We start from the raw sequence: 17,475 nt of genomic DNA, 5'->3' as shown, positions 1-17,475 counted from the left end.
TCACGCGAGAGCCTTTACATTACAGGAGGCTTTGGGGCTCGGGCGGAGATCAGGGCCCCGTTGGGCTGCACAGACACTGTCTGCCCTGCACAGCTTCCCGTCTAAACAGACGAACGGGGTGAAGGGAGTTGCTCAAGGACCCAGAGAGTCAGCAGCAGAGCAGGGACTAGAAGCCAGATCTCCTGGGGCCCTGGCTTGGGCCTCAGCTGCCAGGCCGTCGAAGGTGCAAGCGCAGCTGTTTAGAGTTCGCCACGTGCTTTAGGACTTTTCCCACTCCCCACCTGCCAGCCCAGGTTTTCTCTTGAACGCGACAGGGAAAATCCAGCTGGGATTACATTGCCCGGGCTGGGATTTTTGGTTTCGCCTCCATTAACAGCCACTGGAACACAGCACGTAGCGCCTTCCCGCCTCCGCCCCCGGCCACTGGCCGAACCTTTATTTAACCGTAGATCACAGCTGGAGGGCTGACTGCACCTCCGCTCCCTCTCTGGTCGCTCTGCGTGCACCTCCCGCAGGCGTCAGGCTTCCCGGCTCTGCTTCTCCTGGGATGGAAGCACCCACCGGGCCTGTCTTAGCCACCTTCCAGAGGAGAGTTGGGCAGCACTGAACTCAACAGCGTCCATTATTCCCTTGGAAGATGACATCTGGCCACTGCGGGAGCCGGACAGAGGGGCCTTAGCAGGGTTGGCTGTGATTTAATGCGCTAAAGGCCTCGTGGATTTCCCCTTTCGAGGGCCCAGCCGGCAGCACTTTGGCCTCAGGCCTGGCTTGGAGAAGGGAGCGGCTTATACGACCACACCCAAGTTAAATTCTGGAGAGCAAAATGCAAGCTGGCGCATGGGGGTCGGCGTGAAAATACTGCAGCATGCCCCAGAGCAGAGCAGAGCAGCCCTGGGGCTGCAGGCACAAGCAGCCGCTCCGCTCTGAGCAGGGCCCGGTCAGCGGCAGAACCCCCCAACCCTCAGCATGAGTCTCGGCATTTGCCACGTGAGAGGAGAATGGGTCCTTCTCTCCCAGCCTGGGGGCAAGACGCTGGAATTGGATCCCAGGTCTCCCATGCACTGCCTGGTGCCCACGCGTTGCCTCTGAACAGACACGAGATCCCTGGATCCTCTACGGGGAGTGGCAGCCCACTGGACTTTGGGAAAGCAGGTCACCAGCAGAGCCAGGCCTGGAACCCAGGTCTCCAGAGTCCCGGGCCAGTGCCTGAGCCTGGACTGCCCTGCTTCCCAAACGGCAGCACGATTTGACCCAGCTCCAGGGGCAGGGCTTGGACAGCTTGATAGGAGCACACAGGCCGCTCGGCCCAGAGCAAAGCGGAACAATCATACTGGTGCTGTGCAATACGAACGCATAACGCTCCGAGGGCCCAGCGAGCAGCGGTAGGGTGCGGGGAGCCGGTGGGGGATCTACGCTCAGTCGCTTTGCAGGGCACTCTCCTGCTGGGCAGCATGGGGTGCTGCGTTCCCCTCCCGAGCCATCCTCGCCGATAACTCACTGGGACACATCTCGTCAGAGGGCTGAGCACAGAGCCAAAGGAGCCAATGCCCGTCGTGATAAGCAACCCGCCCAAAGCCCCTTGTTGGCAACTGATGAGTGGATAAGGCCTCTCCAGCCAGGGTGCAACGCGATCTGCCTTGACTGAAACACCAGCCGGCAGAACAGTCCCAGGGCCGCAAGCTGGCTTCATTGGTAAACTCCACCTCCATGGCTCCACTCGGGACGTCACAGCAAGAACTCAGAGCTCCCTGCTGCAAAAGCCTCTACCATGTCAGCTGAGGGGGAATCTCTATTAGCAGTGAAGGGCCTGGGACACACAGGGGAGCAGATCTGATTCCATCCAGCAGAAGGCAGCACTGCAGTCACACCAGCTGCTGAGTACAGTGTGGCGATACATCAGATCAGGTGTGCAGCTTGCTCCCCGGTGTTGGAGTCAGGCTGAAGCAAGCGAGCACCCAGCAGGAACAGGCTGGATTCTTCACCCATGCAAGCTCACAAGAGCTCCTTGCCATCTGCCGTCCTCCCAGCTCCCTGACTCAGTCACTCAGCACCCTCTAGTGCTCAGGTAGGTATTGCATGCACTGGGCTCACTCCGTGCTAGTCAGACAGCAGTGGCTAGTGCAGAGGGCTCTTGGCAAACAAAAGATAGGGGTCAAACGAAGCCGGATGAGGAATCAGACAAGCCACAAAACTGGCTTTCAGTATAAAATTGGTTATTTGACAAAATGAAATGTTTCCTGCAAAGCGCCTGCTTTCTGCAGGAAATTTCAATTTATCAAAGTCCAAACGTTTGACAATAGTGTGGCCCAAACCTGAAATACTTCCATTTGGCTAGGCTGCTATGGAGCCTCATGGAATTAATCGTAGTCCAGTTTCCCCTTGTCCCTTTTCTCCTCTCTCGGCCAGTCTCCCCAGCCAAATGACATCTCCCAGGATGCATCCTGACCATGGACTCCCATGATGCAACTGGCATCCTTTACCATGAGGGAACTCCATGGTGCATCATGGGAAACTGAGTCCAACCAAGGAGCCCTGGAGGAGAACCGGAGTATGAAGCACTCAAACTATAGTTCCCATGATATACTGCAGCAGCATTTCCAAATACAGATATTTGCAGGCTTTTTAGTTTTCACCACAAAGTCAAACTTAGGTAGAAATTTTCGACAAAACCTTTTTTTAATCAAAAGTTTCCACTGGGAAAAAAACTCCAACACCATTTTCCAGCTTGCTGTACTAGCGAAAGTGTCTGTATCAGTGCTGCCCCCTAGGGGATGGGACAAGAACTGCTCACCTGTGCGCCTTAGCCTCTGTAGTGCTAACCCTGGTTCCACCCTGTGGTGGGAAGGGGCTGGTCCCTGTAAGTAGGATGCTACAGGTTCGATCCCTATGTCTCCACAGAGTTCTGAGTAGCAGCTGCCGGCAACCCTAGGGAAGCAATGATTTGTTAGAAGAGTCATTTTTTCCATCCCTCTTTGGCAGCCCAGCCCTGTGGCTCTGTTCAGTGCAGGAGAAAGTAGATGCTGTGTTACCTCTGGGGGTCCGTGGGATTAGCTGAGGTTTCCTGGCTTCCCACATCAGTAAACAGCTCAGTGCCTGTTGAAAGCCCCGGATGGAGAGCTTGTTAGCACTGGAGCCCGCCCCACATTTGTTTGCAATTTGAATGTCTTTTTTAGCAAGCGGGGCAGGATGTGCTGACTCCCCGTTTCCATTTTAGCTCCAGCCAGGGATCGCCTCTCACTTTTGTTTCACTCAAGGAGCTGACCTAGGCATTTCTCAGCACGACCGCATCTGCCCCCCTCCCCGCCCCAAAGTACCCGCACAATGAGAAATTACAGGCTAGGAGATTTCCTCCCTTCCCCCGTTTACCTTCCCCACCATAAACCTCCATGCCTTCTATACAAAGCACTGATGCATCTGCCACTTTCCTTCACCCACCTAGGCCCCAATCCTGCAATGAATCTGTGTGGGCAGAACTGTATGCCTGCGTGGAGACCCACTAGCTGGTGCCACTCACTCCCAACCCCCAGGGCCCCTGCTACGACCACCCGTCCTGAATTGGGCAGTACAGTCCCAAAACGCAGTGTTCAAGTCCCAGTCCTGGGCTAAATGTCTCCAGGATAACATTTGTCCTGGATTCCCTGGGGTGCCACTCCGCGCCTTCCTGAAGCTCAGGGGTCGTGCCAGCTTCTTTCTGGCTGGGGGGAGGAGGGGGCTGAGGTGGGCCTTAGCCCCTACTCGCCCCGAGACCCCACCCCCTGAGGCCCTGCCCCCTGGCAAGGTGAGAAGCCGGAGCCGGGCAGTAATAAGAGTTGCCCAGGGAGCCCGGGCCACTGTGTGGAGCCCCAGACCATCCACCTGCCCTGGGTGGCATGTCCCGGAGGGCAGGGACATGGACTGTGGGGCTGCTCTCGGGCACCTGCCCAGGGTAGATGGAAGGTCTGGGGCTCCCCACAGCAGTCTGGGCTCCCTGGGTGGCTCCTACAACAAGCCAGCTCCAGCTTCCAGCCTGGCTGGGGGCGGGGCCTCAGGAGAAGAGGCGGGGCTCCTGCATGTGTCCCGCTTTTGCCTTTTGGAAAGATGGTCACCCTTGCCCCTGCTATCCCAGCCCTGGGCTCCCCTTCACCCCACATACACAGCTATGCCAATGACCCCCAGTCCTGACCAGCAGCCCCTCCTAGTCCAGTGCTGGGCTGCCCCCAGCTCTGCCGGGCCCTGTCAGTCCTGGCCTGTGGAGCAGGGTGCAGGTCCTGTCAAACAGCACCCAGAGGCCAGGGTGTGGTTCCCATCCACAGCGCGACCAGCTCCTATGATTTCCCTACCGCTCGCCTGATTCTGCTTGGGCTGGAGCCAGCCCAGCCGGGGCGAGAACCGCCATTGACCCTGGCTATCTCAACTCTGCCTGCACATGCGCTGAGGGTGCTCGACCCCCGCTCTGCCCCAGGTCCTGCCCCCACTCCCTCCTTCCCCCAAGGCCCCACCCCGCCCCACCCCTTCCCGCCCCCTCCTGCCAGCACACCCCACCCTCGCTCCTCCCCCTCGCCTCCGGCACGCCGCTGAACAACTGATCGCCGCGGGCGGGAGCTGCCATATTTTTTCCCCATAGGTGCTACAGCCTCGGAGCACCCTCCAAGTTGGCACCTATGCCTGGCTGGGTGGGAAATGCACCCCTCATTGGCTGCCTGCCCCACTTACCCCACCTCCTGGGGAAGAGCAGTCAATCAGAGCTGCTGCAGAAGCAGGCAGTGCTCACACCCACTCACCCCAGGAGCTGTGAGGGGTTTTTTGGGGGGTGGGGGGAAGCAGAAAGAGCCCAGCTGCTCAGGGCAGCTTGGCTCCCTGAGCCCCCCTCCCCTCCTGTCAGGCTGCTCCCTGCCCCCCTACACCCTCCCTGCCTGGGAATGGCTGGGGGAGACCCACCCCTGGTGCAGCAGGGGGAGCAGAGGTGGGGCTGGGGAGGTAGAACTGACGGAGGGGCTGCTGGGGGCAGAACGAATGGCTGGGCTGGGCAGACGTGGGGTGGGAGAGGCCAGAGAATGAACGAACGAACGAGAACGCTGGGCTTCGGGAAGAAGCTTCGTGCTGCACAGCGCCGGCATCCGGGGGAAAGTCACCCAATGCACTCGATCGGGGAGAGCTGGCGAAACTCGTGGTCATGCCACGGGCAGGACAGGGCACGGAGGGAAGTCAAAGCTCCAGAGAGGGACCAAAACCACAGCAGCCTTTTGAAAAAGCCTCTTGGTTTTGGGGGGCTCGGGGTTGGCTCCCCTGTGGCTTCCCCTTTCTGGGGGAAATGCACTGGCCGGCACCAGATGCCCAGATCAGCACCCGTGCGGATCCAACCCTGCCTCCAGGGGTGGAGGGGGGCAGACACTGAGTCTGGGGGCATGCAGGTGGGACAGCCTCCCCCTCAATACCCAGAACTGGCGCACGCCCCAGCATGGGAGCATGGCCTGGTCACGTGGGACAGGGAGCCAGGCCTTGCCCCGGCCCCAACACCTCTCATCTCTCAGCCTCAGCACAATGCCCATCCTTGGGGCCTCCAGGTCAGGAGGGTCCGATCGGAGGAAGCTGGATGAGAAAGAGCTGGCTCGGCTTGTGGGGGGCTGGGGGCGAGCGACTGGGGAGCCCAGCCCACACGCAGCCTGCAGCTGAGGCATAAATGTCTCTGTCCCCACGGCTGTGTTTGACCCTATTGTGATGCGTTCCCCCCTGAGGTGCCACCTGGAACTTGGGTACCACTGAGCCCACCTGACCCACCATCCTTGGTTCCCTTTACACGATACTGCTGCAACCGGCCTGCCAAGTCCTCTCCCAGGCTCCAGTCTTTCTGCCCTGAGTTGTGATTTCCACCCACTGGTTTTAGACAAAACAAAAACAAGTTTTTTAACTACAAAAGATAGATTTTGAAGTGATTATAAGGGACAGCAAACAGATCAAAGCAGATTACCTAGTAACTAAACAAAAATGCAATATAAGCTTAATATACTAAAGAGATTGAATATGAATAGCAAATTCTCATCCTAACTGTTGGTTTAGGCATTCTTGAGGGGCCACCTGCACTTGCTTGCAGCTTAAAACCCCAGGTATTCCTTTCGCAGGCTAGAAATCCCTCTAGCCTGGGTCCAGCACTTCCCCTCAGGCCAGTCCTTGTTCCTCAGGTGTTTCCAGGAGTCTCTTTGGGTGGGGAGTCAGGGAAGAACCACAATGATGTCACTCCCCTACCTTAAATAGCATTTGCATATGGCGGGAACCTTTTGTCTTGAAGCTTGGTTCCCACGCCTTTCAGTGGAAAAGCACCGATATCCCAAGATGGAGTCCTGCACCATGTGATCGGGTCACATGCCCCTGGAGTGTCATAGAAGCCATGACATGGCTCTCCAGGAAGGCTCTCCGGTGGGAGATTAGCATCTTCTAAGACCTGTTGTTTTCTCCCAATAGTCCATTGACTGGAATGGGTCCTTCCCAGCCAGCCATCTAGACAGACAGTCTTTTGCCTAGCTAGGGTTTCGCAGGTGTAAAAACATTTGTAATAGATACATAGACAATATTCCTAACTTCAGATACCGAAATGATACATGCATACAAGTAGGATAATCATAGTCAGTCAATCAGAACCTTCTCAATGATAGCTTACATGACCGGTCTTGCATAAAATGCATCAGAGTGATGCCATAATCATATCTCGATGAAGAACACGGGGTGCAATGTCACACCTGTCTCCAAAGCAGCATTGGGGCCCCCCCCAGCCCATCCCTGCCCCCAGGGCAGCACCCCCCAGCAGGAGGACAGGGGCACCTCGGCCATGCCAGAGGAGGGGGTAGTCCCAGCCTGTGCTGCCGTTCTCCCGACCCAGAGAGTCCTTTGTGCCCGTTAACTCACCAATTGAGTGTATGGGAGAGCGAGAGGCCTCTCTACAATGGTCTAATCCCCTGGCTTGCCCCCTTCCTTCTCATTAGGGGCTGCGGTGGGATCAATGGGGGTTTCTTCTCTCACCAACATGCCTTTTTCTCTGAGGGGAAATAACTTCCAATGTACCCAGGAAAACACCTCCTCTGCCCCCCCGCCTCCGCTATTAGCCGCTGGTTTGTTTGGGTGCCATTAATTACCGGCCCTGCCGCTCAGACATCCCGTTTGTGTCGCTCTAGGGAAAAGGGGGCTGCTAATGAGCAAAAGAGAACGAGCAGCTGGAGAAGGGAGCCCGGCCTTTCGAGTGGCTGGCAGGGGCCCCAGGCCTGCCCCCTCTGGCCTGGGTTCCAGCCCAGGGACCCTGTAACCAGCAGCCAAGTCTACCCAGTCCCCACAATGCCTCTGGGATTGACTCTTCCTCTAGGGCTAGGACCCGGGAGCTCCTTCCCCCTCCTGGGCTCTCCGCTCGGCTCTGCTCCCAGAGGGTGGCCACAGCCCCTTTCCCTGCACCCCCTTTCTGCTGCAAACTTCCAGGCAGGCGTCGCTGCGTTGGTTACACGGAGGTCAAAGTCGGGAGGCTAACCGCCCACCCAGCAGTGCTAGACACTCAGTGTGGGGGTGTTTAAATGGCGGGGGGGGGGGGTCGTGAACGGCTGGGTCCCCCCGAGCACTGGCTCAGATCTCTCCGTTCATGCTTTGAGAGCTTAGCTGGCTGGAGCTGCTGGAGGTCCTAGCCGAGCCCACCCGGAGCCAAGCAGGGCCCGGGTGACCCGTACAGCCAGGGAGCAGCCGCCGAAGGGATGGCTCGGGCTGTTTGTCACGGCACGCCTGCGCTTTGGCCAAGGGGAGGGCGGGAGGCAGGTGGAGGGAAAAGATTCATTCCAAAGGTTTTGTTAATCACCGTCTCGCTCCTCCCCGACCCCCCAGGATGACTGTGGGGGAAACACAGCTCGGCTGGGATGAGTCACCTGGCTGGCTGGGGCCTGCCCTCAGACACGCGTTGCTTATGAGCTGCCATAAATCATCCCCTCAGCGGGCGGCCGCACACAAAGGGACCCATTGAGATGCGAGGGGAGGTGGGTTGTTGTTGTTTGTGTGAAATCCGAAGAATGGCAGCTATCTCGCCGATTACCGGGGGGCCTGAAACCCACACCTGGCGTAGGAAACCCGCTGCCCCGTCTACCAGCCAACCCCGACCCGGGGCGAGGCTCTGACATGCCGCGACGGGCACTGGGGCGCGGAACCAGGATCACGCCTCCCATAAATCTTGCCAGGCCCTGTCTCTGGCCGCCGATTTGTTTATGAATCTCCCACTTGGGGAGCAGCGCCGGTTCTTGTGGGAGTCACATGAAAAACGTAATTAACATCAAACCGGGCTTGGAAATCAGACAGGCCTCACACAGCTTGCTCTGGGCGCAGCGCACGGCAACAAGGCTACAAAACCAGAAAGTCGCATCGAATGGAAAGGGCGGGGATGGGGGTATTTAAGGAGGTCATGTCCAGAGCTGGGAGGAGAGGAATTCCCAGGTCACCACGTCTGTGACCGTTGGCCGTTGCGTCTCGTGACCATTCCCGCTGTCTGAGGAAATCACACACCTTATTGGGGGGCTCAGGGCAGGGGGGGCACCAGACGCTACCTGCAACTCAGCCAAAGAGGTGGCCTTGGCAGGCAGTCGGTGGGTGTGTTTGAGATAAATAGCCCCAGGTCAAGCAAGTCACCACACCAGCGAGATGAAGAGGACACATGGGGGTTGAAAAAGAGGATGCTAAGAAAGGAAAGAAATGCCACACAGGAAAGCCCAGGTATTTGGGTCCCACCGCCGCAGTGGGGTGGCAGAAAGTAAAGAAGGACAGTTTCCCCTTCACTCTGCCCCCTCGTGCATACACCTTCAAACCGGGCAGCTCTGTAGCGAGCGAGATTGTGTTAAACAAAACAATGCAAACTGGTAGGCAGGGCAGTAGACTTGGGTCACCTGGGGCAAGTCCCTTCCCCCTCCCTCCAGGCCTCAGTTTCCCTCCCACCCTCTGCCTGCCTTGTCAGAGCTTTTCGGGCAGGGACACGCTCTCGCTCTGTGTTCGTCCAGCGCTTGGCACGAAGCGTGGCCGATATTGGCTGGGGGTTCAGCTGTACTGCAATATCTGACGTACCATGGGGCCGTGGCAGGGAAAAGCCCCGTGTGCTGGGACCATGTGCGTGTAGCCGCTGGACTGACTGAACTGGAAATGCCTGTAGTCTGCGGACACAAAGGCGGCGAGGTTCAAAGACGATACGCTAATTAGAAGGCACATGGACTGCGCCTGTGTGTCTAGGAAACCCCAGCTGGCGTAGGGTTTAGGACCAGCAAAGGCCTGGGGCCCCCAGCCCATGTCCCTCTGGTCTCTGACATGCTGCTGAACAGTTCCAGCTCCTTCCAGGAGAGGGCACTGGTACCAGGTACCCACTCGGCGGCTCATCACTGTGCTGTGGCAGTGGGTTTGCCCCTCGTCCTGCAGGGGGTGCCAGAGAGCACAGCGGCGTGGCGGGGGACTATGCTGGTTCGTGACCGGTCCAGACCGGGCATAGAGCCCGCTGGCAGTGCGGTCAAGGCAGCGTCTCCTCCAGACCCCACAAGCAGCTGCTGGCTCCGGAGGCCCTGGGTGTGCTGGATTGGGCCAGGGCCCCGGCGCTTCGGGGACCAGTGACGGGTTAAGAGTGGTTGTCTGCACACCATGGCCCCGTGTGCCCAGGACCGACATCCCAGGGTCGTGACTCACTACTGAGCACGTGGGGCTGAGTGTGAGCAGGGCGGGGGTGCAGGCTGGGCTGCTGGTGAGTGCGGGGTGGGGAGAATGGATGGGTTGTTCTTGTTGGGTTGTTGGTGAGTGGGGGTGGAGGAATGGCTTGTTACTATAGGGCTGCTGGTGAGCACGGGGGCGGGTGTTGTCAGGTTGTTGGTGAGCGTAGGGAGGTGTGTTACGGTTGGGTTGTTGGTGAGCACGCTGGGTCTGATTGTTGTGGTCAGGCTGTTGGTGAGCATGTGTGCTGGTGAGAGCTGGGGCAGGTGTCCAGTTGGTGAACACAGGGGCGGATGTTGTTGTCGGGCTGTTGGTGATCATAGGGAGCGGGTGTTGCTGGTGAGCACAGGGGCAGAGGTTGTTGTTGGGCTGTTGATGAGCTCAGGTGTGGGTGTTGTTGTCTGGCTGCTGGTGATTGTAGGGGGCAGGGGTTGTTGTTGAACACAGGGGCAGGGTTTTTGTTGGGCTGCCGGTGAGCATGGGGGTGCTTGTCGAGTTGTTGGCGAACACAGGGCTTGCTCTTGTGTGGTTAGGATTCTGACCCAGCCGGTGTTGCTGGGGGAAGCCGTGGCCTTTTGTAGATCAGAAAAACCCACAGGCCTGACCCCCCCCCTCAGCATGGCTGTACCCCAGAACCCTCCAGCCATGCTGCCTGCACTGCTGGCCTTGGACCCGGCTGGCTCTCTGGTGCTGGTTTGGGCTGGCAGGGGACCATCCCCCCCCCACAACCCCACGGCCACGTTTCTGCAGCCCAGCTGCACCCTGCCACGTGCCAGGGCTGGCTGGTGGCACTGGTTCCCCATGCCCCAGGGCTGGGTCTCCCCTCACAGTCTGCCTCCCCAGCTCGATCAGCCGCAGGCCAGGCCTGACCCGGCGGGACTTTGATCTCCCTGGGGCAGCGGAGCAGCCGGGGGTCTGTGTGTGGTCTGAGCAGGGCCACTGCCCCTGGGAGCTAACAGTGCTGGGGTGTGCGGACAGCCACACACCCACCCTCCCAGCAACTCCCCCTCTCCCCCAGGGGCTGGGGGCTCTCCTAGGGCAGCCTGGCCTCCAGACCCTCCCAGTGCTCACCATAACCCCGACCAATCTCCACTCTATGCATGGGGCTGGCAGTTCTCTGCTCCCACCCGCTCCAGCCCTCCACCCGACCCCCAAGCTGCCCCAAAACGTTAGCCTCGCATGATCAGTCGCTGCCAGTGACCAGGACGCCTGGGTTCTATTGCCAGTGCTGTCACTGATGCCAACCCAACCTGGCCCGGCCGTGCCCCCAGAGCAGCGCCAAACCGGGAGACACTGAGGCAAATATCCCCTCCCTACCATCCCCCTGCATACCCATCCTGCCTTCTCCTGCCCCAGCTGCGCCCACAGCCCGTTGCCCCTAGCGGGAGGGCTAATAACTTGGTCACAGCCAGAGCTATAGTAGGGGGCCCCCCCTGAGGCTGAAGATATGGGGCAGGGTGGGGCAGGCGGCTCAGGGCCCCACAGCGTGGTGCTGGGGAGCTGTGTGCCGCCCTGGTGACGGATCCACTGTCGAGGGCGCCCCCTTATGGCAAGAGCCAGCGCTGCGGCACGTCTGCCTCTTCCTGTCCTCAGGGCCCCCCATGGGCCAGAGCCTTGCCCCCCCCGGAAGTCACAGCATAATCCACCCCTTCCAGGGAATCAATGCCCCACCCAGCGGCATCCCACCCAGCGCTAGTCACCCCCCATCTCCCGCCCCGACGAGGCCCCTCAGCAACCCCACTCTCTGTTCAGTGGGGCGGGTTCCCGCTTCCTCCTCGGTGTCCCCCAAACACTTAACCTGCTCGGGGAGCTTTGAGTCTCCCTCGGTTCTCCTCGGCTCGCTGCTCCTCCGCCGGGACGCCAGCCCCCAAGGGCAGTACCCCTTAGCCAAGGCCCGTCACAGCAGCTGGCTCCACTCCTGGGGTCTACCCTGGCCCCAGCCCTTGGTCAGGGCTGGGTTGTTAGGGTGGATCCCGCAGCCTCCTCCCTCTGCTCTGAGCGCTGCCCTGTAGGAACACGGCTCAGCTCCTCCCCAGCTGGGTCCACTAAGGAGCAGAACCCAGTCGGCTAATTGAGCCCTCAAGCCCATTAACTCTTCTGCTGCTGGTGGACCCCCCATGCCCCTTTCCATTTCTCAGGCAGACTCCCTGGCCGGGGGCGGAGGGCGGCCCGGTGGCGCCGCATGGTGCTGGGGAGGCGCACACGCCCGGCTCTCTCGGGGACACTTCACCTTTGTTCCTTCTTGGTGCTGTTTTCCCTTCATCTGAACCAAAAGTCGCTTGGCCTGAGAGCCGGCGGTTGCTGCGGAAACATAACCAAAGCCCCTCAGCGCCAGCCGCAGTCCGAAGGGTTAAGTACCAGGGTCCCTGGCACATGGTCCCCAGCCCCCCAGATCAGGCCCGGGACTGGTCCCAGGGGGAGCACAGGGGGGCAGGCTGCACTGTCTCCTGGCTCCCGCAGGGCCCCTCCCAGGAAGGCTCTGGGGCAATGCTGCGTTTGCTGCCCAGCACACACAGCGTCCCGGTCAGCTCAAGCCAAGTTTACTGCCAGTGCTGCCAGAGCAGGAGACGGGTCCCGGGGTAGGGCCCAGGCAGGACCGATCCACCCGCAACGGGGCTACTCGCCCTGGGAACTGCCGTCCCCTAGGCCTGCTGGGCCACAGAGACCATTCCTGGCCAGGGCACAGTGCCACCCCTCCCCATGCCCCAGGGCCGGGTGCTGCTTCGCCCCGTTGCATTCTGAGAGGCCCACGAGGCCGAGGGCATCTCTTGTTCTCCCTCTTGTATGGCCCATTGGAGCACACGCCGCTGGGGGAGGGGTGCCAGGATTGGGCCCTGCAGCTGGCCCCTGGGGCACTCCATCCACCGACTGTCCCAGCAGATGCTGCCCCATAACCCAGCTGCCCAGCCAGCTCCTGTAGGGTGCTCTGGGAGCAAGCGTTTCACCCCCCCCAAGACGTGCTATGGAGCCGGGGTTCCTACCAGCTGGCCTAGGGCTCACCCAGAGCTCCCTAGAAATGGGCCATGGTCACCTATGGGCAGGAGAGGTACAGGGAGAGGGCACCTTGCCTTTCCACGTCAGGCACAGTGTGTCACCAGCGAAACCCCGTCGCTGGCCTCGCTCCAATGTAGCCGAGCCAGCAACCCCAGAACACCATGGCTGGGAGCGCCCACAGGCTCGACCCCATGGAAAGCGGCTCACGGCATTAGCCGGGCTACTGGACGTGCTGGTGGGGGGGCGTCTACATCACCCCCTGTAACAACGTTGTCACTGGGTACCCGCTGTCGGCTCTCCCTTTCCCTGGAGAGGATCAAGCTGCTCCCGGTCATCTCCTCAGAAGAGCTGGAATATTGTCACTGATCTGCTCCAAGCACAGGGCACGGCACCATTCCTGGGCCGGGACCGCCCCCCCCCTACACCCCAACGTGGCGCCATCAGCACCTTCAAAGCCGAGAGAGAAGGCCCTGGCCCAGGGAGCTCCCTGCCGGATCAGATGACACAGCAAGGGAGCGTAAGAGGGGGCACGTACGAGGCTGATACCGGGGAAAGTCAAGTCCTGCAGGTATTGTTAGGGAGTCTTGGATGATTGATGGTTTAGTGCTACAATGTGCAATAAGGAAGTGAAATTAACTGGAGTGCCCAGGTTGGTCCATTCATCCAAGGCTTAGTCACTGTTAGATACAACCCTGGTGGGACTGTTATGCAGGATGGTGTTAGCAGCTGCCATCAAGCGTGGCTTTGAGCTGTAGATCAATCACAGACCTGATTCAAGTCAATGAGTGTATGAGCCACCTTTTAATTAGGCTAAATGTGAGGAGCAATTAAATGCCCCTTTGTGTAGTGATAGCTGAAACAACAGGAAGTCACTGCCCATGGCAACAGGCCACCTAGCTGGGCCAATCAGCTGCTAAGCCATATGGGCCAAGATGTTTCCTCAGGATTCATTGCAAATGCAGGGGCTTTGAGTTTGATTGATTGCAGCTGTGCATGAGAGGCAAATATCCAACAGGATTGCATCAAAGAAATACCTGACCCAGCATCGATTTTTCCTGCTAATGGAAACAATGCAGCAGCAAAAGCACAAATACCGGCTAACTGCTTGGGCCAAAGCAGCACGACACGGTACGACAGCAGCACGGGACATTGCGCACCGGAGCGGTGGGGATAGGAGGGCCCAATCGTGCCATTCTTAGTGCTGTGACTGCTGAAGTACAGAAGGGGCACATGCAGGATCGAGGGCTGAAGGTTCGTGCTTTAGTCTGGACAATAATACTTTGCCCTTCGCTACAGCCTTTCACCCAGTGACCTCCAACGTCACCTAAGCCTCACAGCAGCCCTCACCCCCCCCCCCCCCGATTCTGCAATGCAGCCACCTCTGGGGTGGAATGCAGCAGCTGTTTCCCAGACATCCTGCAAACACTGCAGGAGCATTTAGATGGAAACGTTAAAGGTCACGCGAAGCAGAGGCCAGACGCTCAGCCCTGCTCCCAGAAGGAGCCCCGGGCAGGCCAAAGCCCTGCACCCATGCAGCGCGCTCTGGGCCCTTGGGGCACCAGTGTAGCCGGGGTCAGGGGCCTGCTCCCAGCCAGGAATGGCATCGGGCTGTCGGGGGTCCAGCAGCTCCTGCTCAGAGGCCCAGCGGGGCAGCGCACCAGACCAAGCTGCCTGGTTCCATTTTGGGATTAAGGACCTGAGCCCCCCCTGCACCCCACAGGCTGCTGGAGACAGTGCCAGGAACAGGAGGGAGGCTCTGCACTCCCGTGGGCATAGGGGGGCCCAACCCTGATACTCGCAGCAGCCTGGGGAATGACCCCCAGGGTACACACAATATGGAAGATGCAGCAGCTCTTGAATGGGGGGCGTTGACCCAGGTAGAAATGGGGCTAGACTCCATGGAGGGGAGGTACTGGGGTGCCAACTTCCCAGTGTGCTCCTCTGACCTATGCCATGCCCTGGCCCTCAGCCCCTTCCCCTCCATACAGACGGTGCCTGGCCCAGAGCAGCTCCTAGCTCACACTGGTCATGCTTCCCCTCGGCCTGAGCCTAGAAGGGGGGAGCAACAGGCCAGCACCCCCCCCGAGGGCGAGGTACATCTCAGCAGCACGATGCGCCACCCAAGGGCGGGGCCGGGGGATCTCAGGGCTAAGAGACAGGTGCTGGGTCCAAACCAAATGCCCCAGCGTCCTTCTCGGTGCACGGTCAGGCCCCGGTTGCAGGGAGCGGAAACCTCAGCCGGTGGCTGGGAACTCTCTGGGCACGACAGGCCATTACTCACCTTGGCACGAGCAGCCCAGTTCTCACCACCAACCGCTCCCCGCCCCTCCCCGCGGCCCCTGTGCCAGCAGAGATGCCTTCCTGGAATCCAGCGACCACTTGGGTGGGCCGGCGGGGTTTGCAAGAGGGCTGGTGTCCCAGGGAGAACAAGCTAGGCCTCCCCACTGCTGACAGGGAGCGGGGCTCCCAGCCGGGGAGAGTTGCCCAGGCCGGACTCTGGCACCGGGGTGTTTTCTGCCCCGGGATTCCAGCTAGAAGGGGGGTGTTGCTGGAGGGAGCCGGCTGGGCCTAGCCTGGCTGCAGCGGATACGGTTTGACTCACGTTCCTGCTCACAGCGCTCTGGGGCTGTGCCGTGCCCCCAGCTGGCGCTCGGGCAGAAGCAAAAGTGGGGGGGTGCAGGGCACCAGCTCAGCACCTGCGCTAATGGCAAGTGGGGCAGAGCCCCGGGCGCTTCGACCCCTCGATGATTCGATGAGCCCCAGTGGCAGGAGCTCCCAGAGCAGCCGCTAACCATCCTTGGTCACCGCCCCCCTGGGCGCTCGAACCGTCACCCCGACGCCGGCAGAAGCCACAGGACCCAGTGGGGGAAGCAGCTGAGAGCCCAACCAGCTGGGCACAGAACGGCCCTGGGCCCAGGCCAGGCCCTCGTCTGCCCTGCTTTTCCCGGCCGACTCAACTAGGCAGCTGCCAGGCTGAAGCAGCGAATCTCCTGCCTTCCAGGGGAGGGGTCTAGCCCTGGCTCTGCTGCAATTAGTGAACATTTAACTCGAACACACCCCACGCTGGTAGGAGGAAAGATTTCCTTGTTAAAGATCCAGCAGCACCTGTCCCTTCGTCCCCCAAACCAAGGAGAGGAGCCCCCCATGCCCAGGCGATACCCCACCCAAACCCTTCTGTTTAACCCTTCCAGGCCTGCTGGCACCACCCCAGGGCAGCAGAAAAAGCCTCCCCGCCCCTCGTTGCCTGCCATTTATAGCCCCGAGCCCAGACAGCACTGAGCACCCACAACTCCCGCTGAGCTCGGGGTGCAGGCGAGCCGGGGCGGGACCTTGGGGTGGCACTGATCCACCCAGAGAAGCCTGCCGCCTTCCTAGCTCTTAGCCTCTGGGCTTGGCACATGGACCGGGGGAGGAGGGAGCAGGTTGGCCTAGGCAGAATCTAATTACAAAGCCCCAGCGGGGACGGTTCCCTCCCACTTCCCCATTTCCCGCAGCTGCTTCCAGGCCCCTTGAAGTCACTTGGGAAGAGCTAGCACAGGATTCCAGCCGTGGGTTCAAAGCCAGCCCCGGCAGGCAGCGAAGGAGAGTTGTTGGCTGCCGGGGGTGAGGGCAGGTCCCCTGCTCACCCGCCAGCAGCCCCACGGGCCCCTTCCAGGCACAGTGAGGGTCTGACAGGCCAGGAGATGCTGCTGGCAGGGCAGGACTGTGAGGGGGCTGTGCCCTGGGGCGAGCGAGGGGGTGGGCATTTGCAGGGCACCTGGGATGCGCCATGCTGCTCCAGGCCAGGGCTGGCAGCGCATGGGCAATGCCCACGTGCTGACACGCATGAACCCCGAGTGAGGGCCAGCCATGCCCAGTGCTGGGAGCATGGAGACAGCAGCCCTGAGATAGCCTAGCAGTGGGGGCGTTCCCCGTGTCACCCCAGCCTTCGAGAGCCCCACGCAGGCCCGGACCCAGCTCCCTGGCCGCAGCCCCATTAGAAGAGAAAACCAGGGCAGAGAGCTGAGGAAAGACCCCCCCCGGAGTCCTGAGCCCCAGGCCCCTGCTCTCACCCGCCCCACAGCGAGACGCACCAGAGCACGAGGGACGGGGGCCCCTGGGCAGTGCTGGCTCGAGGGGCTCCAGGACTTGCACCCGCCTGGAGGACGGCCGATGGCACCATGCCCCTGCCGGGCAAAGGGGGGAGGACGCCTTCCTAGACCGCGCCATGGCGGCCTCACTTACAGCTGAGCCGTGGTCGCTGCTGCCCTGGGAGGTCCTGGGGACCCGGGGCAGGGAGTGGATTTGACCCCAACCCCGCCCAGGGCTGCAGGGTCTTCGGCGCATGCCTAAAGCGACACCTGGTGGCCAGAGGGGTGCACTGCAGGGGCCGGCGGGGTGGGAGGGGGAGAAGGAACCAGTCACAGCTGTTAAACTGGGGGGGTGGGAAGAGGCAGGAGGCCTGGGGCCCCATGGAGGAGGAAGAGGGTGAGGAGAGAGACACCCTTCCTGGGAACTGCACCCCATGACTGTGGGATACGTAATAAGATAGTCCGAGGCCAGGGGCCCTGGCGCCTGGCTGCTCGGGGGGCGATCCTCCCCCCAGTAAGCTGCGGCGGCAGGATGCAGCCTGGGAAACAAATGGGTCGCGCAGATTCCAGTGCAGCGCATCTGGGAAGAGCTGCTGGGTCCGATCACCCGCTGTTCTCGCGGGGGTGGGGGGGAAGGAAAAACGACTGGGAGACACTCCTTCACTTCCTGTCCTAAACCGGGCAGCGGCGCTGCCGGGCTCCACCCCAGAGGTGGCTGCATTGCAGGGGC

This window comes from Lepidochelys olivacea (assembly GCF_965140295.1).
Source record: "Lepidochelys olivacea isolate rLepOli2 genome assembly, chromosome: 8".
NCBI lineage: Eukaryota > Metazoa > Chordata > Testudines > Cheloniidae > Lepidochelys > Lepidochelys olivacea.
Note: the sequence above shows the minus strand (reverse complement) of the source record.